Source organism: Coregonus clupeaformis, chromosome 10 (genome assembly GCF_020615455.1).
Source record: "Coregonus clupeaformis isolate EN_2021a chromosome 10, ASM2061545v1, whole genome shotgun sequence".
Taxonomy (NCBI): domain Eukaryota; kingdom Metazoa; phylum Chordata; class Actinopteri; order Salmoniformes; family Salmonidae; genus Coregonus; species Coregonus clupeaformis.
Genome location: NC_059201.1, coordinates 37,758,484 through 37,776,821, shown reverse-complemented (window position 1 = coordinate 37,776,821; position 18,338 = coordinate 37,758,484). Strand labels below are relative to the sequence as shown.

General features: G+C 42.9%; 1 long non-coding RNA gene across 1 annotated transcript; it reads right to left on the bottom strand.

Moving 5' to 3' along the window:
- Positions 1 to 8,506: 8,506 nt before the first annotated feature.
- LOC121575995 lies at positions 8,507 to 10,679 on the bottom strand. The gene is made up of 4 exons (XR_006002401.2): positions 10,388 to 10,679; positions 10,106 to 10,144; positions 9,031 to 9,135; positions 8,507 to 8,777 (listed from the first exon to the last, which is right to left on the bottom strand). It is a non-coding gene; the product is annotated as an uncharacterized LOC121575995 (long non-coding RNA).
- Positions 10,680 to 18,338: the final 7,659 nt, after the last annotated feature.

The window sequence follows — 18,338 nt, the reverse complement described above, 5'->3', positions numbered from 1 at the left end:
CTCTTGATTAACCTATAACTACTGTTAAGAATGCTATTTTCTGATGATTATTCCCTATTAAGATACCTTCTCTAGTGCCAGAGGTCACCATAAAGCAGGTCTTAGTAACTGGTATCTGGGCCTTTGAGCCATAAAATCGGCCATGGGTGTCCTTAAGCGATTAAGATGTTCCAATTGTATGGTCTATTCAACCCCAAGGTCTCAGCCTTGATTTAATGCTTTGGCACCAGGCACGGAAGGGTGAAACAGCGACCAGATAATACAATAACGGTAGCTAGAGTGAAGGATTAAATTGAAGCTCCATCTGACAGGTATGGCTGAGGTGAAGGATTAAATTGAAGTCTCAGCAGGAAGAAACCCCAAATGACAGATACGGCTCTTTTCATTTTTATGAACTCAGCAGGAGTGAAGGACCTTTTGGTGAAACGCCATATGATGATGCACTGTCCTGATTATTTCATATAAGTAGGATAAAAATGTGCCAGCAATGTGTGATTAAATGTATGATCGAATGTGTGATAGACTGAGTGCGTATGATTTAAGGTGAAGGCAACAGTGCGTGTTGCGATAGCTGAATGCTGCAGTCTACTGTGATAGATAGCGGCATATGTTGAGCCATTGAGTGAGTGTGTGACTCATATAGTTTAAGTAAGAGCAGCCGCTGCGAAAGATATGTGTTGCTGTCTATAGTGCTAGACAGTAGCCTAATGTTAAAGTGATTATTCAGTACCACTAGAGCAGGGCTCTATACCCTGTTCCTGGAGAGCTACTGTCCTGTAGGATTTCACTCTAACCCTAAAATAGTGCACCTGATTCTAACAATTACCTGGTTGATAAACTGAATCAGGTTTGTTAAAACTGGGGTTGTTAAAAAAAAGGTTGCTCTCCAGGAACAGGGTTGGAGAGCACTCTACTAGATATGTTTAATTGTTGCTGATACTTTTGTTGTCAATAGTTAGCTAGTAGTGAGGAAAGGATAAAGCAGGGGTTCCCAAACGTTTTTGGCCCGTGACCCAATTTTGACATAAAAACATTTTTGTGACCCCACTATTTCAAAAAGTTATGTAACCAACTGCCAATGTTTACTTTTTTAATTGTGGTCTATTACAGTCTATTACAAATCAGTCTGACAGTACTTCTGACAGTATTTCAATCTGAAGGAAGTATGATTTGAAGTGACTGAAATGCATCAGAAAGGTATTGAGAAGTTCAGAAGATCATCAGGTAATAATTTTGTATTATATTCTGTGTAGAAAATAATATAATCATCATCATTGATGATGTTCTTTTACCCCCAGTCTTATTTAGTGCCTGGTCTTGTCCACTCTGCTCTAATGAGTCCTCCGCGGATTGAGGGCATTGAAGAGGGAAACAGAAGAGACATATGAGAGTCTTATCTTTCAGTGATGGGGTCATAATATTTTGCAGCTTAAACGGTTCAAAAGATAGAGACACATTTGTAGGAAGAAAACAGAAACTGCTCTGTTTATTATGTGGTGTCCAAGATAACGATGCTGATCTATGCTGTGATGATAAGAAGTCCGCTTACACTGTACTTTGATTATAAAGGTTTATTTGTATCAAAGTTCACAGTACAAATTTACAGATATCTGCAGTTATATCTGGAGAGAAACGGCCAATCTGTTGATCCAATATGTTGTCTCTCCCCGTCCCTTTGTTCAGAACCTGGTATTTATATCCTATGTAACATAATATGGCGTGATTTTAATAAACCAATCCCCTGTCTCTACATAGCAGACTTTCCTCTATTCCAAGAAACCTATGTAGTAATGTTTTCCAGATGTTTCCGCAAGCCGAGCCAAGTTCCTCTAACACACCATTTGCAAACGTCAGCAAAATCATAAACTGTTTAGGATACTACAATTACAACCGGGTCCATGTACGATTTGTTATTTTGATTTCCGAGTAAAAACGGGGAATGGAGAAACGGTAATCGACTTGTTTGTCATTTATAGTGTCAAAATTGGACATGGAATAGTGGAAAACAAATAACAACTAAATGTATTCCATTTTTTATTTAGGTTTTTCGTTTTGTTCATACCAGGAAGTATAGAATATTCATGAGGCTTGGGGGTGTTTACAGCCTAGGTTGGCAGCGCCAGGTGGTGTGGTACGCCTTACCTTTGAATAGTGAGCAATAGCAAGCGTGTGTTAGCTGCCGCCCCAACGGGCATTACTAGGGTTCCATTTACTGTCTTGGCGACATGTAAGGGGTTGGGATGTATTGATTATATTATTTTTTTGCAACGAAAACGAGAGTTTCTATTGCACAGGTTCACGTACTAGCAAGTCCCTTTTGCTTTTGCGTGGTCTTTCTTCTTCGGTGGGGTTTTATGGCGGACTACAACCCAAAAAGGTGTGTTGCTGCCACCTACTGGATGCGATGATTCTAAGTGAATACGACGTAAATCAGGCTTCTTCAACTGGCGGCCCGCCGGCCGAATTATTTGGCCCACTAATTTTTCTGGGAATAAAAAAATCTATATATTTTGTTGGTAATATAATTATATACACTACCAGTCAAAAGTTTGGACTAAGTTTCTACTCATTCAAGGGGTTTTCTTTATTTGTACTATTTTTTACATTGTAGAATAATAGTGAAGACATCAAAACTATGAAATAACACATATGGAATCATGTAGTAACCAAAAAAGTGTTAAACAAATCAAAATATATGTCATATTTGAGATTATTCAAATAGCCACCATTTGCCTTGATGACAGCTTTGCACACTCTTGGTATTCTCTCAACCAGCTTCACGAGGTAGTCACCTGGAATGCATTTAAATTAACAGGTGTGCCTTCTTAAAAGTTAATTTGTGGAATGTATTTATTTCTTAATGCGTTTGACCCAATCAGTTGTGTTGTGACAAGGTAGGGTGGGTATACAGAAGATAGCCCTATTTGGTAAAAGACCAAGTCCATATTATGGCAAGAACTGCTCAAATAAGCAAAGAGAAATGACAGTCCATCATTACTTTAAGACATGAAGGTCAGTCAATACGGAACATTTCAAGAACTTTGAAAGTTTCTTCAAGTGCAGTCGCAAAAACCATCTAGCGCAATAATGAAACTGGCTCTCATGAGGACCGCCACAGGAATGGAAGACCCATAATTACCTCTGCTGCAGAGGATAAGTTCATAAGACTTACCAGCTTCAGAAATCGCAGCCCATAGAAATGCTTCACAGAGTTCAAGTAACAGACACATCTCAACATCAACTGTTCAGAGGGGACTGTATGAATCAGGCCTTCATGGTCGAATTACTGCAAAGAAACCACTACTAAAGGACACCAATAAGAAGAAGAGACCTGCTTGGGCCAAGAAACACAAGCAATGGACATTAGACTGGTGGAAATTTGTCCTTTGGTCTGGAGTCCAAATTTGAGATTATTGGTTCAAACCACCGTGTCTTTGTAAGACGCGGGTGAACGGATGATCTTCGCATGTGTAGTTCCCACCGTAAAGCATGGAGGAGGAGGTGTTATGGTGTGGGGGTGCTTTGCTGGTGACACGGTCTGTGATTTATTTAAAATTCAAGGCACATTTAACCAGCATGGCTACCACAGCATTCTGCAGGGATATGCTATCCCATCTGGTTTGTGCTTAGTGGGACTATCATTTGTTTTTCAACAGGACAATGACCCAACACACCTTCAGGCTGTGTAAGGGCTATTTTACCAAGAAGGAGAGTGATGGAGTGCTGCATCAGATGACCTGGCCTCCACAATCTCCCGACCTCAACCCAATTGAGATGGTTTGGGATGAGTCGGACGGCAGAGTCAAGGAAAAGCAGCCAACAAGTGCTCAGCATATGTGGGAACTCCTTCAAGACTGTTGGAAAAGCATTCCTCATGAAGCTGGTTGAGAGAATACCAAGAGTGTGCAAAGCTGTCATCAAGGCAAAGGGTGGCTACTTTGAAGAATCTCAAATATGACATATATTTTGATTTGTTTAACACTTTTTTGGTTACTACATGATTCCATGTGTTATTTTATAGTTTTGATGTTATTTATTATTTAATCACTATTATTCTACAATGTAGAAAATAGTACAAATAAAGAAAAACCCTTGAATGAGTAGATGTGTCCAAACTTTTGACTGGTACTGTACATGAAGGCACACATTCCTTTGGTTGTCAATGCAGATTACATTTAGTTCTGCATAGGCATGAAAAAATACATTATTGGAATCATTTTGTGCACTGTGGCACAAGAAACAGGTGCGAGGAGTCTGAATCTGAATGATATTCCCTATAATAAAATGTAATCAAGACACAATTCAATATTAAGACTAATACAATTACTTATTAGATGTGACTTTTCCTATAATGGGAAATTGATCAGGGGTCCGGTCCTCAGTGCTGAAACAGAAGCTGCAACGGCTAACTACATAGAGGGACCTGGTCAGTGATCCTAGATCAGCAATGCTACCCTGAGACACTTTGTGAATACAGACTTAGATCTTCCTTGAATTGTATGCGTATGAGTAAGTAGGGGCGGGGAGAGGAGTGTACTGCAGGTGTGTGTGGTGGCCTGGCTGGTCATTTGTTAGTGGGCTGTAGCCTCAGGCCCCCTCTCTTCCAATGAGCCAGTGCCTAAGTATTTAACATATGTCTGTGGCAGTAATTCTGAAAAACATGTTTATTTTATAGCAGAGAGAACAAATTGAATTATTTGTGCAATCAAAGGGGAATATTCACAAGGGACAGACCACACCTTCAACTGTATATGTTTAAGATATTTAATGGAGTGATTGACAGACAGGAGTTGGGGGCTCAACATTACCCACTTTGTATGACACATGAACTTTGCATGTCACATGTCACTGGATCACAACCAGTCATATCTAGTATCCATAAATGCAACATTCAGGGAATTTCAGTAATTTGGATATTTGCTCACTACTTGAAGGGTGAATAGGGGCCTGGGGCAGCAGGTAGCTTAGTGGTTAAGAGCGTTGTGCCAGTAACCGAAAGGTCGCTGGTTCTAATCCCTGAGCCGACTAGGTGGAAAATCTGTCGATGTGCCCTTGAGCAAGGCACTTAACCCTAATTGCTCTTGTAAATCGCTCTGGATAAGAGCGTCTGCTAAATGACTAAAATGTAAATGAATAGAAAAACTCACATTAGACCTCTTTGAAGGTGGCAGCACATTACTACCATCTAGTGGATGGAAAATTGTACAACACGGGTTATTCTGTAAATAGACTACAATTCCGCCATATTTGAGCCTTGACGCAGGATTAATAATGTTAACTCCAACCCATGTCAGATTTAAGAATATTCAATACCTTATTGAACAGACAGTACCAACACATGCATAATAATACAGCTTGTGTCACATTTGTTACGCTTCATCCAAAGCTTTACCTTTAAAAATGTAAACAGGCCTAAAAACAGGAAATGCTAGCTGAAGTGGATGATGACTGCATTTGGCCAGTAGTGAATAGATGTGTAAAGATAAAGTAATGTGATGAAATCTCATTTTGTCTTTTGCAGTAATTAGAGTCACTTTCATTACAAGAGAAGGGAGGGAGGTAGGGGGAGAGGGAGTTTCTTCAACCAAACCCATCTACACACATCTATCCACTCTCTCTCCCCCCACACACACATCCCTCCATAAAAGTCCCATCTGTCAACTTTCAGTAAAAACCACAATGCTAGCTGTGCCACTAGAGATCCTGGTTCGAATCCAGGCTCTGTCGTAGCCGGCCGCGACCGGGAGACCCATGTGGCGGCGTACAATTGGCCCAGCGTCGTCCAGGGTAGGGGAGGGAATGGCCGGCAGGGATGTAGCTCAGTTGGTAGAGCATGGCGTTTGCAACGCCAGGGTTGTGGGTTCGATTCCCACGGGGGGCCAGTATGAAAAATAATAATGCACTCACTAACTGTAAGTCACTCTGGATAAGAGCATCTGCTAAATGACTAAAATGTAAATGTAAACATTGAATTAAACCAATTCAATCAAAGGGCAGTTGAACAAGAGTGAGCAACGTTCAGTATGAGGGGGATAAAGTAGTTGACCAACAGCAAAACAACATCCCCTAATGTATCCTGGAGAGAAAGAGAGAGATATTACCACACGACATGAGAGAGATGGAGAGACACACCTTGAGAGCATCATGCCTAACAGGAAGTATAAAGAAGGTGCTTTCCTTGAAGGAGAGGAGGTTCTTAACTGAAGTCCAAGAATTCTGATATATTCTGTCCAGTTGTCCCTCAAACAGGCCTGCAGGTGCTTTCAACCAGCCTACATACAGTGAGGGAAAAAAGTATTTGATCCCCTGCTGATTTTGTACGTTTGCCCACTGACAAAGACATGATCAGTCTATAATTGGCTGTAGCCTAGGCCTAAATGGTGCAACATTCAGCCCCTCCAAAACGCCCTAATTAATCTGACACACCCTTCGCTCAGGTCCACTGATGTCGGAATCACTATTTCAATTTGCCTACAGATTCAATAGTATTTGCATTTCAAAATGCAATATTCTCATACATTTGGATGATTTTTTTCTCATTAAGAGACATTCACTAAGAGGCTAGAAGTTGTTCAGACCAATGTGCTGCTCTAACATTTTAACATCATGCCATGTGACTATACAGTAGCCTACATCTAGTCAACTGTAAAATCATATGCTGCTTTAGGCTAAATACTATAGTTTTCTGTGTGTTTCAATAGGACAAATGGAAAGAGTACCTACTGTATTGGAAATTGTGGTGTAGTGTACCTACAATGCACTGCTTAAATGTAAATGTTGGGTAACATTCCACTCAATAGGAGTGAAACGGTTGGATAGGCCGCATTTTAAAAAGGTGTTATTGTACAGTGTTGCAATGGGCAGAAATGTCTTTATACAGCAAAATAATTTACACACACTTGCTTATGTGGATGATGTTTCCATAGTCTAGGACCGGTATGAAAGTTGACTGAATGATCTGCTTCTACTTAGTGAGAGGCATTTTTCCTGTTGCTCCTATGAGTCGTTCTGGCTTGCACAAGCCAAGGCTTCTGCAAGGCTTCTTCTTACTTACCTACATGGAGGCATTGGAACCCTGAAGCACACTCCACCACACCCTTTGCTTTATCTGGAGAGATGTGAGATATTGTAGATCATCATCTACAGCCCATAAATCAGGGATCATCAACTAGATTCAGCCACTGGACAATTTTTTTCTTGAGCAGATGGTCAGGGGCAGGAACATAATTAAGCAATAAGGCCTGAGGGGGTGTGGTATATGGCCAATATACCATGGCTAAGGGCTGTTCTTATGCATGAGGCAACGAGAAGTGCCTGGATACAGCCCTTAGCAGTGGTATATTGTCCATATGCCACAAACCCCCAAGGTGCCTTATTGCTATTATAAACTGGTTACCAACGTAATTAGAGCAGTAAAAATAAATGTTTTGTCATACCCGTGGTATATGGACTGATATACCACGGCTGTCAGCCAATCAGCATTCAGGGCTCGAACCACCCAGTTTATAATTACAAATAATTTGTAGACTGCATATTGACTACAAGAAGCCCAAAGAGATATGTTTGACTAAAGCAATCATTTCAAACCTTGCTTACATTTGTATACAATCACGTCTCTCTATTATGTGTGGGAATACTTGGGAACAGATTTCTTAAATTAAAATCACTTGGAGCTCATTTCCTGGTGTTTGTACAGTCTTATGTCCAACAATGAAAATGTAAAAAAATTATATAAAAAATTAAAATAAACTCAGGGGCCAAATAAAACCACCCGCGGGCCAAATTCGTCCCGCGGGCCGCCAGTTGGGGAACCCTGTCCTAAATCATCATTTGAGAAACATGCAGTTTAAAGTCATTTGCCAATGGATTGGGAAAGGAAGATGCTACGTCCATGGCAATAGATCAACACATGATTCGTATCTGGGTTTTGCATCCCTAAATATATTGTGACGTTTTCATAGCCCTTTAAGTAATGACAATAAGGACAGTGACCAGAGTAAAGGTAGTATGCATGTGTGCTATGCCTACTGCTTCCTGAATTTATACGATTATAAGAAAAGTTTACAGTAAATGTAATTCCATCTGGACCATGGATGACAGAGCTGACAGTTTTAAACTTATGGCTCAGTTGGTATGAGCAATACGAATACTTACATGCCAACAAAAACAAAGAATGGGCAGATTGTTTAAAAATGGTATTATCTTTATTAACAATATTATGAATAGGATGTATACATACTGTACATGTGTCACGCCCTGACTTATGGGACTCTTGTATGTTGAGTCAGGGTGTGGAGATCTATGTTATTATTTCTATGTTCACATTCTAGGTATTGTGTTTCTATGTTTGGCCGGGTGTGATTCCCAATCAGAGGCAGCTGTCGCTCGTGTCTCTGATTGGGGATCATACTTTAGTAGCCTGTTTGTTATCATTAGTTGTGGGATCTTGTTCCGTGTATAGGCTTGTATTGTGTTTAGCCTGAGGACTTCACGTTACGTTGTTTTGTTTGTGTGTTTATTTTGATTAATAAACATGTATGCATTTCACGCTGCGCCTTGGTCTGACCCGTCTCTTAACGACCGTGACAACATGCAACCAAGTGACTGCAGCATTACTGCAAAAAAGGAGGCAAGTGACAAGGGTAGAAAGTAGAGAACTTGTCTGTCTACCCTGTATTAACCACCACAATCCCAAAATACTAATAGGAAGATTTGTTCTACTTGAAATGTTCATAAAGTTGGGAGATGTCCAATGTCACCAGGGTGTCTGGGGTTATCTGTAACACAAATGTATGTATTGGGACTCATTATAACCAACTGCGTATTGAATGTATAGTTATGAAATTGACTAAATACTAACATGTACTGACATGCAGTTAAATACTATCACACGCATAACAAACAAAACAATTCATTTTACTTTCATCTTTCTCTCTCACATAAACATCAGGTAGATTACTTATCCTCATGAGATGGAAGCATTTCATTTCAATATACTGGACACTTAATTTCAACATTTTTGTGACTCACATCTGACACCAGCATGTCGTGGGCAAGAGTGACAGTTATGGGTCCCACTGACCCAGAAACTGCAGGACCTAAGGGCCCGGGGCGTCAAGGCAAGACAGGCAGACCCTACCCCACAAAAAACACAAGAGAAGACATCTTGATTTTTGTACACTTCATTTTGGCCCATTCTACCCCTCACCTTCCCATGCATGCAAATGGTCCCCAGTTTGTTGCTGTAATACAGTTTGTGTTCTCAGACAACTTGCTTGGTAAAAGAAGGGCCAATAAAGAAATATAAACTGCTGAAAGATGTCGTAAAGGACAACATAGCTTAAAAGGAACATCTCAATTCCTAGGTTAGACAAAATACAGCTAGGAACGTGTTCAGCCAGGGTTGTGGGTTCGATTCCCACGGGGGGCCAGTATGAAAAATAAAAAAATAATGTATGCACTCATTAACTGTAAGTCGCTCTGGATAAGAGCGTCTGCTAAATGACTAAAATGTAAATGAAAGGTAATTAGCCTTTGCCAGCAAGACCAAAAGCCCTTGGTCAGGGTAGTAGGAGCCAGTCTTTTCATTATACTGAACTCACATAGAGAGCCTCCTGCAGGTTACAATATGAAGCAAATGAAAAGCACTTAATGCAGCAATCAGCAGTAGAAACAATAAAGCATCTTCCATGTTCCTGTTTGGGTAAAAAGCTATGGGACGGGGCTGAAGAAATGTTACCACTCTCAAATTCATAGCCAGAGCTATGGATGCATGGACTGACCATCCATGACATAGCTTGAGGCTATACAGTGTTTGTTTACATTTACTTAGTTTACAAACATTGGAGTCAAACAAGCTTTTATTTGGGGTTCTGGTGGGGTATGACAGTAGAATTAAGCTCATAAGGCATTTCTAAGTTATATCTTCAAGAATCAATGGGTACATATCATTAATTTAAAAGTCCAAAGATGGATGTATTAACTGCTGATTTCCCCTTTAAAAGCCTAATGACAAGTAGCTAGCTAATCTGATGAAATATTCCACCCGTTGAAGTGTTTTACTTATTCTTTTGATACAAACATTGAAGATAATTGTTGAACATACCTTGATTGATGGGAGAAGTCATCATTGAGTGGGAACAGACTAGAATGGGATCAAATAAATGACATGTAGCTACAACGTAATGAGGATAGCTAGCTAATATTTTTCTAGCTAGCTACTGTAACTAACATTCTTTAGGTGATACTAGCTATATTAGCTAGCTCAGAGACCATGAAACTATGAAAATCAGGGTCTAAACAGCTCTCCAAGTTATAATTAAAGCAGGCTTTTATAAGAACCATACTTGCCAATGACATAATTAAGTTGTAGAAGAATCTTCCTTACCTGTAAATATTACACGGTACACTCCCGATCAAAAGCTCAAGGACAATTTCCCGCGAAACCCTGGACATTCACACAAAAACCTCCCGGGAAAGGAAATTGTGTTAACTGTGTTGTTGGCTAGCTCCTCTGAACAACAATGTCCGGATGAGAGAGCACATTTTTCATGCCAGGCGAAATCGCACCTCATTATCTCATGGTTATGGATGTATCCAAATAAATGTCACTAAAAAACTGCTTAAACAATTGCAGCTACTTTGTTGTTATTCTGGCTGCACTGTTTGACGTGACTGTAAGTTAGCCATAGTTGGCTAGCTAGCTAGCAAGCAATGGATAAAAACGTTGCCAGCCAGTATGGCAATGGAACATTTAGAACGAACGACTGGGTCGAGTCCATAGATACAGAACAAAAAGACTGAACGACTGGGTCGTGTCTCTGGCAACCGAACCGATAGAAAGAACGACCAGCAGGCTTGGGTAGCAACCTTAGATTTGTGTCGGGACTATATCTTGTGGAAGGATGAAATAGTATGAATAAATTCATCCAAATAAGATTTTTAATGAAAATATGTAAACAATTATTTGAATATGTTGGTAACCCGTTGTATAAAAGTGATAATGCCCTCGAAGCCGGTGTTTGGAGGATATATTGGCACGGTTTGCCGGCCCTCGACTTCATCTCGGGCCAAACAACACCCGTGCCAATTATATCCTCCAAACACCGGCTTCTCTGGCATTATCACTTAAATATAGCTCAGTAATACAATTTAAGGGCCATGTGAGAATCTCTGTGGTAATTTTACCTATTCTTAAGTTATTTTTTGCGCATTTGATATTGCCTATAGGATGCAAAATTGCTGGGACCATGGCTGGCAAGTGAGCGGTGTCACATACGCCTAAAATAACATTGCGGGACTGCGGTTGGGTCTGGGACCAGTTCTTGAGGTAGTGGGAGTCGGACAGAAAGCCAGCGAGAGCCGGATGAAGAAATCGGTCTCACACAGACCTCTACTGTGCACCATGACAGTGAAGCCTGTAACAGAGCATTTTATTACTGTGTCAGTGTAAGAAGTAGGGAATTAGCTAGGGAAACGGACAGATCAATAATGTTACATTTCCATACTGACTAATAAAACTCACATTGCACTGAAAAACATCAGAATATCAATCTTTAATCGTTTGGCCGATGTTTTCATCATTTGACTCAGGTCTAGTGTGATTGGGGCAAAAAGAATAGCTAAGGTTAGCCAACTTTTGGCCAGCTCTCCCTCTAACGGTACATCAACTGGCAAAAGCTAGCCAAGTTCATTTACTTCAGAAACGGGACAAAACAAAGGCTATTTCAATACAAACAAAAGCTGTTAGATAGTAATAATATCCCCCTCATATCGCTATCTGACAGATAACTAGAGGCTAGAGCTGACCTGGCTGTGGTAGCTACTAGCTAGCTTAGTTTATTCATTCACCTTAGTCGAGAGGGGATGAAACATTAGCTAACGTTACATGTCAGTTACAATACTAGCTCAGCACTGCGAATACACATTGATTTCGTTTTTTCCTGTTAAATTAATAATAATGAATAAATTGGTCAGAAAGGAAATAATGTACAAAAACTGAGATATGTGTTCACATCAGCAGGTGGCGAGCTGCACTTGGTAATGAACTAAACACTCTGACAGCTTGTAATAGCTGTGACGTCATCGAGTTCTTAAAGGGACAGGCTTTCTTACACAGCCGCCCTGAATGTCTGCTATGACATTCTAACCAGATGGAAAGTCTGTTCTAAGTTACAGGTTCTTCTGCATCGTCATCAAGGATGGCTGGGAGCTGCACCAGCCGTGCCACTTGTAGGTAAGTCCGACCCTTGACCTGGATAGCAGCAGTCATAATACGTCCATCAGCTCCGGGGTAAGTATGAGTCACCTTCCCAACAGGCCAGAGAGCTCTAGGGAGCTGAGGGTCCACGATAAGAACCACTTGATCCACAGTAAGTTCCCTTCCATGTTACTGGAGTCATTCAAAACCTGAGGAAGAGATGCGTCGTAGCGTCCCATAAGTAGGAAACTCGGTGTGACGGGATCTGGGTACGTGACATTGGAGGAGATGTATCCGAGGGGTTTTGCGTTCAAGATTCCCTTTGATAAGCACAGTGCGGAGCACGGTTTCAGTGATGGTCTGTTCCTTGAGTATGACGTTGAGAGCAGTCTTCACTGATTTCACCTCTCTTTCCCACATTCCACCAAAGTGAGGAGTGCTTGGTGGGTTGAACTGGAATCCTCTGTTCGGCCAACTGTTCCTTCAGGTGGGGGGCCATCGCTTTGAAGGCCTCTCGTAGTTCTCGGTCATCCTTCAATGAAGTTTGTACCATTGTCCGAAAGACGCTCGAAAGGCTTGCCTGGAGGTGGAATGAAGCGTCTTAGAGACATCAGGAAGGCACCGGCATCCAGGCTCTCCAGGAGGTCCAGGTGGGTGCAGCGGCTGCATGCATTTGTAGATGATGCCCCATCTCTTTTCGTTGCGACATACGATTTTTATGTTGAATGGTACGAAACAATCCACTCCAGTAGAGTAGAAGGGTAGCTTGTACAGTCGCAGATGAGCAGGCTGGCCTCCCTTCCTCGCAGAATCCAGTATCTATGATGCAGTTCCGCCAGAACCCTCTCTGGGCTGGGATGGAGGAGAGTCTCATCGAAATCTTGAATGAGTAGCATGGTCAGCGGATGATGCGGATCCAAGACGATGGGGTGCATAGCATCCATCTCCAGGTGCTCTGCTCTTTGCAGTCTACCGCCAACTCTAAGGAGTCCTGAATCCTTATCGTACTCAGGAGACAAGGGACCCAGACGACTGTTAGAAGGTATAGACCGGTTTGACATGACGGCTTTGACCTCTTCAGGAAACGATTCCATCTGAGCTTGCTTCAGGAGGAGGTTCTCTGCGGCTATGTAGTCTGCTGCTTCGCTGGGTGAACTGGAGAGTGGATCGGCCGCCCCGTGTAGGGATCTAGTTGTTACCTTCATGAGGTCTTTCCATGTATCAAACTTGCTGATATCTGGGAGGACTGGAACTGACAGACACATGTCTGCAGAAGGCTGATTTCTTCAGTTCGCTGTCATCAGGCTCCGGGTCAGCAGAAGGCATTGAAAGCCACTGATCTTCTGAGTGTTGGAGGAACTCCAGTCCTTGGTGCCATCGATGCGGTTGGGCCAGCTATTTCAAAGTCTTGCCCCGAGTGATGTCATCCGCCGGGTTGTTTGCAGTATCCACATACCTCCAGTTGGCTACATCTGTAAGGTTCTGAATCTCTGCAACACAAGTTCCTACAAAGACCTTGTATCTACAAGATTCTGTCTTGAGCCAATGAAGGACTGTAGTGGAATCGGACCAGAGGATGACTTGTCCAATGGGCAGGGTGAGTTCTGCTTGGAGGACACTGGCCAGCTGAGCCCCAGTGAGTGCAGCACTCAGCTCCAAGCGTGGCATTGGCAGCTGCTTCTTTGGCGCAACGCGAGACCTTGCCAGAAAGAAGGAAATGTGTACCTGCTTCTGGTCATCCACAGTCTGCATGTAGGCAACAGAGCGATATGCTCTCTCTGACACATCACAGAATATGTGGAGGTCTCTGGTTGACTTTGGGTTGTCAGTATATGGTGGTGCTTAAGTTCTGGGGAGTTCCATCTGGACAAGGTCAGGAATCTTTTGTTCCCAGACAAGTAATCTGTCCAGCAGGCTCTGAGGCTTAATGGGGTTGTCCCAACCTATCCCTTCTTTTCACAGGTCCTGGACGAGTACCTTGGCTCGGGGTTGTGAAAGGCGCGATGTAGCCTAGCGTATTGACGGGGTAGCATGCTGTAGATGTTCCTCATTGTAGGCTTGGAGCGCTCCACAGTTACGGTGCTTATATCCCAAGGAGTCTCTGAGGCAATTCCAACATAGCCCCAGGGTTGGTTCCTGGAGATCTGTGCTACTTTGGGAAAGCTACAGTTTGCTGCTTTCCGATCTGGCCTCGGGCGGTAGGTGCTCGATGACAGCTGGTACATTGCTAGTCCACTGGCATATCTCAAAGCCTCCAGTATGGCGCAACTGCCGCAGTCCATTAACAAGGTTTCTTGCTTCATCGGCAGAGGATATGCTTCGAAGGCAGTTGTCCACGTAGAATGACTCCTTGACTAGCTTCACAAGCTCTTGGTTGGTGCCTACATTGTCCTGAACATGACGCTGCAGAGCATAGATGGCGCAGCAGGGACTGCAAGTCATACCGAATGGGGTGTAGTGTAGCGCTGAACGCCATCAACTTCTATCCTAGAGGTGGACGTCTGTAGAAGCATCATGGCTTACTGGTCTTGTTTCAAGCAAGTCACCAGCTCCTCACTCACATAGGGAAGGGAATCGATCTACCAAAGTCGCTCCACGTTTCTGAAGAGCTCGGCAGAAGGCGAAACGGTAGTGGTGAGCAGGCAGTGTTGTTCAGCTGGTGCTGTGTGGGCAAAGCTAGTAGGGCCTTGCAGGGACCAGCCGAGTTCGGTGTAGATGGCAATGGGTCCACCAGGCGGGCCTGTACACACTGGCTGAATGGGTATCAGGAGGTGGGCATGTCTGAACCGATCAGCAGCAGAGGTTGAGCTTGGTCCACCTTGTGGTAAAGGAAGCTTACGAAGGTGGTCGTATCGCCCTTGGAGAGCTGCTACTGGGGAGGAGTGTTCGGAAAGGCCTAGGTTGTCTGTGGTGAATGCCTGATGTATCTGATACTTCTTGAAAGGTTTGAGCAGGGGGACACGTCAAAGGTAACTGATGTACCTTGCAGTTGCAGAATGTCTTGTCGAAGTCTCCTGAGGGTGAGGGTCTCAGGCTCAGAAGTGAGGTTTAGTTGTTGAACAGCCTGTGGCAGGCGATGATCCGACGCTCGAACCATCGTCGAGCATAGCGTATGTCTCCATTGTGAAGTAAGACCTTCACGACCTTCAGCATTCCTTTCGCCGATCGGTTGGGTCTGTCCAGGTACACCTTGCTCTAGGGACACTCACCATGAGCACACTTTTATGGTTTTCCTGTATGGCGTCATGAAGGATTGTTAGGTGCTGCTCTTTACATGTCTTGCAAGGTCATCTGAGGGTGCAAGCATCAGCTTTGTGGGATCGTCCGTGCTTCCAACACCTTTTTCCATCCTTTATCCATTTGATGCTCTGTCCTGTGTTCAGCTTCTTGAACTCACATGAGTTGAGAAAGTGTTCTTTATTGTCACAGTGGGGACAGTTGGGGTGAGTGATTTTGAAGGAGTCAGGCACATGAGAGTAAATCACAGGTTTATTCAGAAAACACAGCGGTAAGCAGCAATGCGTCAAACACTCCAGTGCGGAAATCAGGCGCACTGGAAACATTTACGTCATTTAGCAGACGCTCTTATCCAGAGCGACTTACAGTTAGTGCATACATTATTTTTATTTTTTATTTTTTACATACTGGCCCCCCGTGGGAATCGAACCCAAAACCCTGGCGTTGCAAACACCATGCTCTAGCAACTGATTTACCTCCTGCCGGCCATTCCCTCCCCTACCCTGGACGACGCTGGGCCAATTGTGCGCCGCCCCATTGTCTCCCGGTTGCAGCCAGCTACAGCAGAGCCTGGATTCGAACCAGAATCTCTAGTGGCACAGCTAGCACTGCGATGCAGTGCCTTAGACCACTGCGCCACTCGGGAGGTTGAAACAACAAGGCACACGGGTTAAATATCCCGGCGATACAACATACAAAGAGCTCCACTGAGCTAATCTAACCTCCACAATAAACAATCACACACAAAGACAAGGGGGCAGAGGGAACACTTATACAGGTACTAATGTGGGGATATGAACCAGGTGTGTGTGTAACAAACAAGACAAAACAAATGATGAGCGGCAGTGGCGACGAACGCCGAAGCAAGGAGAGAAGGCGTGACAACAGTATGGCTTGGGTTTGGATTTCTCTTTGGATTGAGCAGGCTCCTTGAGGTTTGGATCTTTTTAGTCATTTAGCAGATGCTCTTATCCAGAGTGATTTACAGGAGCAATTAGGGTTCAGTGCCTTGCTCAAGGGCACATCGATTTTTCACCTAGTCAGCTTGGGGATTAGAACCAGCGACCTTTCGGTTACTGGCACAATGCTCTTAACCACTAAGCTACTTTTCTCATGCTGCTGGTGCACTGATCAAAAAGGGGTGAGGCAGAATGGATTGTCTGGTTGGGAAAATCAGACTATCCCCAGATATTGACATCGGGACGTCATCAAGGGCCACCCACTCTGACAACCATACATTTAATTTGTGCTGTTGTGAGCTCTGAACTGTAAATTATCAGAAGAAGAATTGAAGAGATGTTTGGTTTAGTGCTTGGAGGGAGGGGAGAGATTTGGGATTGCCAAAATTGTTTATTTGGGGTATTGGGTTGATTGGGTTGATTGTTGGGGTCGTCACACTGGGAAATGTATAATAGTACAGATCTGTCATTAACATGCCATTCGCAACAATATAAGACATAGACAAACGGGGAATCTACTGAGAAAAGTTAATGGTATAAATGTAAGATAATATACTGTTAATAAAGTTTATGTTAATGTTAGCAGGATACCTAGATATGTATATCCCTTTCTGTAAATGTATGTTCTGCCAGTGTCTGTGTTGAATGGTAGACTCAACATTCACATCTGTTGATAATATTGGAGTCAGACTGCTGAAGGTACAAGGACCACGAAGGACAGTGAGTGATGCCGTTTTATCTTGTGAAAAACTGACTTCCTGATGTTTATAGAACATTGGTGCTGTGAGATTAGAAAGTATGAGAAGCAACTTGTAGCTGAAAAACTGCAGAGAAATGTATCAAATTACAATGTCAATGATGATGATTGGAAGGACATGCTGCACAAAGTGTTTAATAAAGAATAATGGATGTGAGGTAGATTTTTGCCGCTCTCCACAACCTTGCTTCAGGGTCACTGACTGTCGGGGGCTGTGTCAGACAGGTTTACAATGGGTTCAATGGTATGTAATCACATGTTCTGTAATCAGTAAGTTTCACACAGTTCACTGATTTATGTTTTTTATGGTTTTATGCTACTTTATTAGCTACCTCCTGCTGCATTTATGAAATGTAATCCGACATGATGATTAAAGTTGCATTACTGAAGATAGAATGATTGACAAGTAACACATGTATTTCTTTGGCATGATTGTTTCTTGATTGTTTCTTGATTGTTCATGCTGTTCAGGGATTTCCCTTCTACTATGCAAAGAAGATTTTGCCTGTTCAGTACATAAATCCAGTTAAGTAGGTCAGTCCCATGACGTCTTTTTAACCTTTTAACTCATTTCTAAGGAGGGTTTTTGGCCCATGGAAGATGTTTCATTGTCTCACTGTTCGAAGTGCCATGTTAGATTGGACGAAAATACACTGCTCAAAAAAATAAAGGGAACACTTAAACAACACAATGTAACTCCAAGTCAATCACACTTCTGTGAAATCAAACTGTCCACGTAGGAAGCAACACTGATTGACAATACATTTCACATGCTGTTGTGCAAATGGAATAGACAACAGGTGGAAATTATAGGCAATTGGCAAGACACCCCCAATAAAGAAGTGGTTCTGCAGGTGGTGACCACTGACCACTTCTCAGTTCCTATGCTTCCTGGCTGATGTTTTGGTCACTTTTGAATGCTGGCGGTGCTTTCACTCTAGTGGTAGCATGAGACGGAGTCTACAACCCACACAAGTGGCTCAGGTAGTGCAGCTCCTCCAGGATGGCACATCAATGCGAGCTGTGGCAAGAAGGTTTGCTGTGTCTGTCAGCGTAGTGTCCAGAGCATGGAGGCGCTACCAGGAGACAGGCCAGTACATCAGGAGACGTGGAGGAGGCCGTAGGAGGGCAACAACCCAGCAGCAGGACCGCTACCTCTGCCTTTGTGCAAGGAGGAGCACTGCCA